The 10,244-nt window shown below is 44.5% G+C and overlaps 1 long non-coding RNA gene across 1 annotated transcript in view; it reads right to left on the reverse strand.

Moving 5' to 3' along the window:
- The window catches only part of LOC139185117 (uncharacterized), a 31,113-nt gene extending 20,982 nt beyond the window's left edge, over positions 1 to 10,131 (reverse strand). The window contains exons 1-2 of the long non-coding RNA XR_011568653.1: positions 9,504 to 10,131; positions 5,014 to 6,827 (exon numbers count right to left, since the gene is read on the reverse strand). This is a non-coding gene — a long non-coding RNA (uncharacterized lncRNA). The remainder of the gene's footprint in view (positions 1 to 5,013; positions 6,828 to 9,503) is intronic.
- Positions 10,132 to 10,244: the final 113 nt, after the last annotated feature.

Below are 10,244 nucleotides of genomic sequence, written 5' to 3' on the forward strand. Positions count from 1 at the left end.
AAAGAATCTTCTCTTCTGTAGAGCTCTGGTAACTGGGAATACCCATCATCAGCTAAAACAGAGAGGAGCAGAAAGCAGTGAGACAGCTGTGAACGCACATCAATGTGGCTCCCAAGATGCTTTCAAGTCATCTTTCAAAAGGGGCCCCCAAGCTTAGCTCTACAATATAGCAAACTGCCTGGTATAATAAAATCAGTTGCATTGTTAAATGCTGAGAGCAGGAACTCCATTAAAGATTAGCTATCATTTTTTTAAAAGCCAAGAAGGGAGGGAAGGAAAAAATGTTCTAACAAACCAATGAAGCTCTAGTTTGAGACATTTAATATCAGGTAACAAATAACAAAAGATATTACATACACTTTCTATGATAGAAAAAAGTATGACTATAAAAGCAAATTACAGCAAAACTCAATGTGTAAATTGTAGGCAAGAATCCTTATTTGTGATAAGGGTTGATCAAAACTAAGGCACTGATTATACTAATTGAATCCACAGAAAGGTTAAAGATACTGTGGTAGGTTGGATAGTGGCTGCACAAAACTCATGTCCACCCTCCACTTCAGAATGTGACTCTATTTGTAACTAGTGTTTTTACAGATGTAATTAGTTTCAGTGAGGTCACACTGGGTTAGGGCATGTCCTAAATCCAATGAGTGGAGTCCTCAGAAGAAGAGGACAGGACACACAGAGATACGTGGGAAAGAAGGCCACGACAGGATGGGGACAGGGATGAGAGCGATCCAGGCCACAAGCCAAGGAATTCTAAGGAGTGCTGCCAACCACCAGAAGCTGGAGGAGACCAGGAAGGATTCTTTACTACAGCTTGGGAGGGACTAGGGCCCTGACAACACCTTGAGACAGGTCTTCTGGCCTCCATAAACGTGATAAAATTAATTCCTGTTGTTTAAAGCCACGCAGTTGGTGGTGCTTCATTATGAGACCACAGGGAACAGATACAGTTGCCATGAAGTGTAGCCACCAGACCACCAGAGGGCACTGTCTACCACCAAACGTGGACCCAACATACTTCACCAGGTTTATAGAGAAACACATCAAGTGTTAACTTGAACACTTGTACCTTTCCAATAATGGTAAGCAAGTTAAAATGTATCCTTTAAATAATTTACAACTTTAATCAACTTTCTGGATAGCCTGTGACCTTTCCAAGAACTTGACTGGGAGCTGCTTTTCAAGAACATCCTTGTTTGGCAGTCATTTCATGTCCCAGGAGGTTATCTGTAGGACAAATTTCACCAATAATTTCCCTTTCAGGAAGAGATGCGTATTTTAAATTTCCATAGACAGGGTCTAATTCTTCTCCAAGAAAGAACACTAAATTACATACTCACTAGAATTGCACAAAATTGACTGGTTTTCCAGTATTTCCAATATTTTCCAGTATTTCCTCGGCAATACTGATCTAGAACCAGCAGTGACATGCACCCAAAGAACAGGACTAAGGGCCTGAGACCCACATTTCTCAGCTCTGGTACTTCACCAGCCTGATGGTACTAAAGATCCCCAGCCTCCGTAAACGCTTCTCCAGCCAGGCATTGGCACAACTGATTTCTTTTGGAGAAAGGCCTAGAGCTCAGCCTTTCCAACACCACACAGGACTGGCTCACACACCTCTGCGGGGAGATGGTGTTGCTCCAAATTAACGATGTTTACAATAAACATCACCCTTCTCCCTGGTTCACTGTGAACACAGAGGCCAGAAGCCAATGCCAGGGCACCAAAGGGACAGGCACCGCGGTGGTGACTCAAGAACAGCCCTCTCACCGTGCACACGCATTTGACTAATATCTGACAGGAATCTTCACCAGAGAAAACAGTCTCTTCTATATATGGTGCTGGGAAAATTGATTATCACATGTTTAAAGAAATGAAACTACACTCTTATCTTCTACCACTCAAACATTAACTCAAATGAATTAAAGACTTAAATGTTAGACTAGTAACCATAAAACTGCTAGGACAAAACACAGGGAAAACCTCCTTAAAATGGGTCTTGACAATGATTTTGTTGGATTTGAAACCAAAATCACAAAGCAACAACAACCAAAAAAAGAAAACAACAAGTGGACTTGTTTCAAACTGAAAGCTTTTGCACAGCAAAATAAACCATCAACAAAATAAAAGGAAAACCTACTAAATAGAAAAAAAAGATTTGGAAATCATGTAGCTTATAAGGGATTAATATCCAAAAATATATAAAGAATTCATACAACTCAATAGCAAAAAACAATTCAAGGTTTAAATGGTTAAAAGACCTGAATGGACCTTTTTTTTTTTTCTTTTTAAGACATACAAATAACCAACAGGTTCATGGGAGGTGCTCAACAACATGAATTACCAGGAAACTACAACTCAAAATCGTGAAATATTGCCTCTCACCTGTTAGGATGACTGTTATCAAAAAGACAAGAGATAACAAAAGCCCGAGAGGCTGTGGAGAAGAGGGAACTCATACCCTACTGGTACAACTATGGAAAAAAGTATAAAGTTTCCTTTAAATTAAAAATAGCTCTAGCATATGATTCAGCAATTCTACTTCTCATCAATAGAAAATAGAAATAGAAAAACTTTGTAGCTATATAAAGTGATAAGCTGTTAACCATATTTAGTGTGGTGATCATTTTCAATATACATATATCAGATCTTGCAGGAAACCTTAAACTTACACTATATCTCCATTATATCTCAATACAGCTGGGAAAAAATCATGACCCTCCAAAATGGTTTAATAGGAATATGACAGGAATGGATCTCCTGGTGGCTCTGACATTGGTACCAGTCAAGACAGTAATGTAGTGGAGAAATCATTAAACTGGTAATTTGAAGACTTGCTTCCAGTTCAGGGAGATACAAGCAGTGTCAACATTCAGAGGCCTTAATTTCCTCATGTGCAAAAAACTGGTTTGGACCAAGTGATTTCTAGATCCTAGCAAGTATTCTACTTCAAGAACAAAATATAATGAACACATCCATGTTCATTGCAGGGTTATTCACAAAAACCAAGAGTTGGAATCAACCTAAGTATCCACTGACAGTTAAACAGATAAAGAAAGTGTGGTCTCTACATACTGTGGAATATTACTCAGCCTTAAAAAAGGAAATCCTATCATACACTAAAACCTGGGTGATCCTTGAGGGCACTAGGTTAAATGAAATAAGCCAGTCATACAAAGAAATACTTAGATTCCACTTTGTGAAGTATCTAAAGTGGTCAAATTCATAAAAACAAGTAGAATGTGGTTACCAGAGTCTGGAAAGAAGGGGAATAGGAAGTTGTTGGCTAAGGGGTATAGATTTCTTCCAGTTACGCACCTTGAAAAAGTGCTAGAATCTGTTCCACAGTAATCTGTTCCACAGTAATCGGCATATAGTTAACACTGCTGGACTGGACATTTAAATGGTGAAGATGGTATATTTTATGTTCTGTGTTCCTCACTGCCATAAAGAATAGGCGTCCCACACCTGCTTGCCCTGCCTTCTCCCTGCTGGTCAAGCCCTGCAGGGACTACGATGGCTCAGCACTCAGACACCCAGCACAGGGGAGAGGAGGGTGAAGTTGCAGGAAGTCGAGGAGCATTGCCTGCGTTATCCAGCCCAAGTGTGTGTGCCCAACGCACAGTGACACAAAACAGCACCAAAACATCAGAGTCTGGAGCCAAGAAAGGATAACGGCAGGGCCATGCAAGGAGATGGGTGTCTCACATCCTGATATCTCTGAACTTCTGAAAGGTTTCAGCAAAGGCCTTTTATAGGAAAGTTGAGGGAGGGGCCTGATTGCAAACTTCTTGGATCTTTGTCCTTGAGGTCAGGTAAGGGTCAGGTCACAATGTACCTGTAAACCTCCACCAAAACAAATGTCATTCTCTGTCCTGACAAGAAGGGGCAAGGCCTCAAGGCTCAACCTTTGCCCTCCTGGGTATAGGCCTGGCTAAGAGGCGGGGGTCCCTGGCCCAGTACCCAGTCTGGGTCTTCCTACCAGTGCCCAGGCCCAGCTAGGAGGCAGATCTCAGATGGCAGTGCCCTCAGAATGGGTCCCCAGACCCTGAACAGCTGTCATTACAGAAGGGACAGGTGCCCTCAGCTGTTCACTGAAACTGGAAAGAAGCAATTGTACACGATCAATAGGAACAAACACACATTGCAGCAAATACCAGTCAGGTTGGTTTCCTGCTCACAACAACTGCCCTTCCTAGAGAATAGCCCCAACCACAGAGGTGGACCTGAAGTAATGATGTGCAAAGTCCTTGCAACATAACCCTGACCTCTGGCCTCCTGGGGTAGACACTGAGCTAAGCTGTCACAGGTTTTGAAACTGAATGGAGAGACTGAAACTGTTTGAAGCTGTCACCTTCTTGGCCGTGGCATTTACTCCAGTTGTGAGGTCTCCACGACTGTGACCCGCGGAGATGGCCCCCCACTATGAGGTCACAGATGTGGAGATGGCGGAGAGGTTCTCTGCTTCTTCAAGGTCTGTGCCCAGCCAGTGAGCTCTGTAGGACACAGCCCTAAGGCTGTCCCCACTGCCCCAAGGTCAGGGGGCCTGGAGAGCCCCAGGGAGAAAGCCCAGACCTGCCTCTGTCCTGACAAGAAAGGACCAGGTCCCACCACACAACCGTCACCCTCCGAAGTCCCGGTCCTGGCTAAAAGGAGGCAGAGTTCCGTGGGCAGCTCCCTCAGGGCCAGGTTCCCAACCCTGCCCAGCCATCATCTCTGAGGGAGCCAAGAGCCCAGGACCCAACTGGCCCTCAGGCTCCTCAGGCCAAGCCCCTCAAACTGCATCCTATGAGTCCTGCTGCTGCCATTACATCACAAGGGGGCAATAAGGAAGAGGTTTATGAACCACTCAAGGTCTGGGCCCGGCCAGAGAGTGGCCTTGGCGAGGGCTCTGGAACCCTGCAGGAAACAGCCCCGAGCCTGTTCCCTGGGCCCCCCAGCTCACCCACTGGCCAGGTGAGCTGGTGGGTCCTGGAGAGAAGACCAGGATTCCCCTCGTACCTCACTCTCCACCTGAGGACCACCGCTGGGAAAACCACAGACTGTTGGCTGAAGGCACACAATAGGTGCTTCCTTGACGGTTGCTTGCTTGGAGTGAGTGGCCCACTGTGGCAGCCAACCAATGGCTGAGGAGGCCCACTAACGGTCACCCATTGACAGTTGCTCACTTGGGGGCGGGGCCCACTGTGGCAGCCAACCAATGGCTGAGCAGGCCCACTCACGGTCACCCATTGGCCGTTGCTTGTTGGGGGAGGGGGTGCACTGTGGGGCCACCAACGGCTGAGTAGGCCCACTAACTGTTGCCCACTGACGGTTGCTCACTTGGGGGGAGGGGCCCACTGTGGCAGCCAACCAATGGGGAGCGACTAGTAAGGGTCTCGGGGTCACCTAACCTGGTAACAGGTTTGGGGGCTTAATGGAGTGCAACTATGGCCACATCTAAGGGCTGCCTATGGTCCGCCACGCTGTATTGCAGAACCTGCAGTACAGGTTGCTTGAAGTAGCAACTCATTCTTGCTTCTAAAAAGAAAACGGGCCCCGTTCCTGCCCGGGGTTGGCTGTCAGCAAGCCAGATACTCTGAGCATTACAGCGTCAATAGCACTTCCTCTAAGGAAGGATGAGAGACTGGGTTTCCTGTCTCCATCTCTGCCTATGAGATCATCTGCCTCCCGTAAAGAAACGTTGGTTGAGACATGACTGTCTAGCTCCAATCTTGTCATACAGGAGGACCTCAATAATGGTGTAAGATGACCATCTGTCTCCCCGGTAGAGAATATAATAACAGCAGACATTCAGTGTCCCCACTTGCCACGACTGCTCTAAGCATTTTTGTAGTATTAACTCATGTCATCCTCACCACAGTTATAAGAGGAAAGCACGATAATTATTCCCATTTTACAAACAAGCAAACTGAGGCATGAAGACATAGAGAGCCTACCCCAAGGAGCCACTAAGGAGCTGAACCAGGAGCAGCTCCATGCAGGCTCCCCCTGCCTGTTGACTCCAGTTCACATGTCTGGGGCCTAACAGGTGCTCGTATATTCACTGGCGGATGCAGATGAATGAATGCTGCAGACAGTCAGTGCCCAGGTGACGACACACCTTGCGAAGGACAAGAACCCTGAGCACATCACGCTGCTGGCATATCATGTCACTTTGGTTTGAACCCTAATGATTTAGGAAATACAGAAGAACCCACCAAGCAAGAGCAAAATCAGTTTAAATGGAATCACAATTATACATAAAAAAACCCAGAACCTATAACTTCTGACCCGGTGTGCAGGGTGGTTTAGATGGTGGGAATTTGGATCCGGCACAATAGCCTATGCATCACTTTTGCTCAGATCCGCCAACCAGGTCATGAGTCAGAGGGTGTCCTGCAGCCTTTTCCCTTTAATTCATTTCTCCTCCACCCTTAGGAAGGTATCCAAGTTTTTTTTTTTTCAAACCAGGCTTTTTCTTAAGATTTGTCACAATTTAAATCCTTCACTAGGTGTAAGTGAAGGGTGTTTTCACCCCACCCAGAAGATAAGGGAAGAATCGTCCATTTTAAGTGTGTATTTTCTGATTGCTGCTATAACAAATTGCCACACATTTAATGTTTTAAAGCAACACAAATTAATCAACTTACAATTTTGGAGGTTGGTAGCCCTAAAAATCAGCATGTCAACAGTGTTGTGTTCTGTCTGAAGGCTCTAGAGGAGAACCCATCTCCTTGCTTTTTACAAGTTCTGGAGGTTACCTGCGTCCCTGGGTCTTCACCATCTTCAAAGCCAGCAATGCTGCTGCTGCTGCTAAGTCACTACAGTCATGTCTGCAATGCAAGCATTGTCAAATCAGTCTCAGTCTTTCTCCATGCCTCTCTTGGCTTTTATCTCACATCTCATTGTGCCTCTGACCTTCCTGCTTACCTCTCATAAAGAGATTTGGGATTACATTGGGCCCACCAAGAAGGAATATCATCTCATCTCAAGATCCTCAGTTTAATCACATTTGCAAAGTCCCTTTTTCCATACAAAGGGACATCCACAGGTTCTGTGATTAGGACCTGATGTCTAGGAAGGGGGAGGGGACAATCACCTGTGCCATTTCCAAACCCTGTCTCCTCTTTTTTCTCAAAATCTTCAGCCGTTTTTTGAAGATTATGTCACTTTTAACCAATTGAAACTCCTTATTATGTAACCCAGTGATTCCTAAAGTTTGCTACACATTGGAATCAGCTTTCGAAACTCCCAGTGCTTGGGTTACACCCAAGCACAATTAAATCACAATGGGAAAAGAGCCAAACATGAGCATTTTTTTTAAAATAATATCCCCAGGGAATTCTAACATGAAAAATTGGAAATGACTGCTGTAAATAACGTGTGTGTATGTGTGCATGCGTGCTCAGAAGTGTCTGACTCTTTGTGACTCCATGGACTGTAGCCCACCAGGCTTCTCTCTCCATGGAATTTTCCAGTCTGAATACAGGAGTGGCATGCCATTTCATGGGATCTTCCTGACCCAGGGATCGAACCCCCTCATCTTACATCTCCTGCACTGGCAGGCAGCTTCCTTACCACTGTGCCACCTGGGAAGCCCCTACTATGAGCAACAAACTCTCTCCAAACCACCCCAGACCCCCTTTCATTGACCTGCTACATAATTTGAGGGCTAGTGCGAAATGAAGATGTGGGAACTCTTGTTTCTTTAAAAAAAAAAAAAAGTCTTAGGACAGAAACAGCCAAAGGCACAGACCTTGAGACCAGCACATTATTGAGTATTTTCTTCCCTCCACACTTCTTCTCTCTGAGGAGCTCAGTAGACATGTGACGGTTCCATCCAGTATCTGGCTTCTCAGTTCCTTGACTTCTAAACACCAACACAAGTCCCTGTGCCCTCTTCACCTGGTTCATCTGTACAGCCCCTGAGATCTCGATCTCAAAGCACCCCACGCTGACCCCCAGGACCCAACTTGGCTCCAGGCTACAAGCTTGCCTCCAGGGAGGTCCTGTCCTCAGAGGCCTCTGTTCCGTCAGCCCTACTGTTCTTCACCAGAGTCTCCAAACCTCTGGTGTCCTCTCCTCTGTCCTCGGAGGCCATAGCCCTACACTATGCTTCTTGCCTTGCAAACATCTCTCCCTGTGTTATGGGGGCCTGACGAAACACCACTCTCCAACTTTGCAGCTGCACTAGTGGGTGGATGATGCTGGGAGGAAATTGGAAGGGGCTGGTTGGGCTGTCTTGACATTTATGACTGCAGGTCTCAAATGGGCCCCCAACTCTGCTCACCAACGCTGCCTAATTCCCTAATAAATTTACTTTCCTGTTCTGCAAGATGGCTACACTTCCCTCAAGTCTCCCCAAAGAATTTTGCTTGTTAACAACCTCAAATCATTCATCCTTCAAAGGGAAAATAGTGCCCCCAGGAGAGCCACCCAACATCCTACAACTAGACCCCCACAAACGGCCTTCCCTGTCACAGGAGGTGTCCTGATTCCAAGGCCAAGTCCCCGTCTGAGCCCTAGGACCCATCTGCACTCACCTTCCCACACAGTTTGTTCTTGAATTATTCACTTTGTCTCTGTCACCTATTTTTACCTCTTTTCGAGATAATTCCTATTGCATAAAAATGCTTTTCTCTCTCTCTCCTAGCTTAAAAAAAAACTCCTTTAAAAGAATTCAAGTCATACAAAACATGTTCTCCATCTACAACAGAATTAAGAAATCAGTAACAGCAAGGTATCTGGAAAATCCCCAAGTAGTTGGAAGCTAAAAAAAAATACTTCTAAATACCCTTGGTCAAAGAATATATCAAAAAGTAAATTAGAAGTTACCTATTTTATTTTTATTTTTTTGGCTGCACTGCATAGTTTATGGAATCTTAGTTCCCCAACCAGGGATTGAACCTGGGCCCTTGGTAGTGAAAGCACAGAGTCCTAACCACTGGACTGCCAGGGAACTCTAGAATTATTTTAAACTGGTTGAAAGTGAAAGCACAATGTATCTGTGTTTATGGGATGGCACTAACATAGTATTAAAAGGGAAATTAATAACCCTTAATGTCTATATTATAAAAGAAGAAAGATTTCAAATCCATGATCTCAGCTTCCATAGTTAAAACTCAAAAACCAAAACAAACAAAAAGAAGCACAACACAAACCAACTAGGAAAACGAGCCAATAAAACCCCAAATGAGAAGAGAAGAAATAGACATTAGAAAAGAAACATAACCAGAAAAAATAGAGAAAAAATCAATGAAATCAAAAGCTTCTTCCTTAAGTAAATGAATAGTTCTAACCAGATAGATCAGGAAAAAAAAAATACGAAAGACAGAAACTGCCAATATCAGGAGTGAGAGAAGTGGCATTTCTATGGATATTACAAGATTAATAAAGGCATATTATGAATGACTTCATGACAGAATCAATAACCTAGATAAAATATACAAACGTTTTGGAAAACATGAATTAAGCTCTCAAGAAGAAGTAGAAAACCTGAGTAGCCCTACCTTTTGAAAAGAGAGATCCAAATAATCTTTAGGGGAAAATGAAAATAATTGCTGAGCCACAGCAGGTGCCCACCTTCTGACCTCACTTGTTGATTTGATGAAGAAAGTGCTGTCAAGGTGACAGGCTTGGGTAGCTGAGCCAAGCTGTGCTTGGGAAAAGCTCAGTCATGAAATCACTGCTCTCCATAAACCTGAAAGTCACCAATCAAACGCACTCGGATCACACTAAAAAGAGTGGGTTGAAGAGTTCTAATTGCTTGTCCACACTGTGACACATCTTTAGGGATTCATTTTCAGTTAAATTTTGTGGGCACAGAGATTTCACTGGGAGAAATTATATATATATATCTATATTAATATATATGCTGCTGCTGCTAAGTCGCTTCAGTCGTGTCCGACTCTGTGCGACCCCAAGGACTGCAGCCTACCAGGCCTCACCGTCCCTGGGATTCTTCAGGCAAGAACACTGGAGTGGGTTGCCATTTCCTTCTCCAATGCATGAAAGTGGAAAGCGAAAGTGAAGTCGCTCAGTCTCCTCTGACTCTTAGCAACCCCATGGACTGCAGCCTATCAGGCTCCTCCATCCATGGGATTTTCCGGGCAACAGTACTGGAGTGGGGTGCCATTGCCCTCTCCCATTAATATATATATATATATATATATATATATACACACACACACACAAATGTATATTCTACTTATTTAGTTGCCAAGCCTTGTCCGACTCTTTGAGAGTCCACA

This window comes from Bos indicus, chromosome 1, assembly GCF_029378745.1.
Source record: "Bos indicus isolate NIAB-ARS_2022 breed Sahiwal x Tharparkar chromosome 1, NIAB-ARS_B.indTharparkar_mat_pri_1.0, whole genome shotgun sequence".
NCBI lineage: Eukaryota > Metazoa > Chordata > Mammalia > Artiodactyla > Bovidae > Bos > Bos indicus.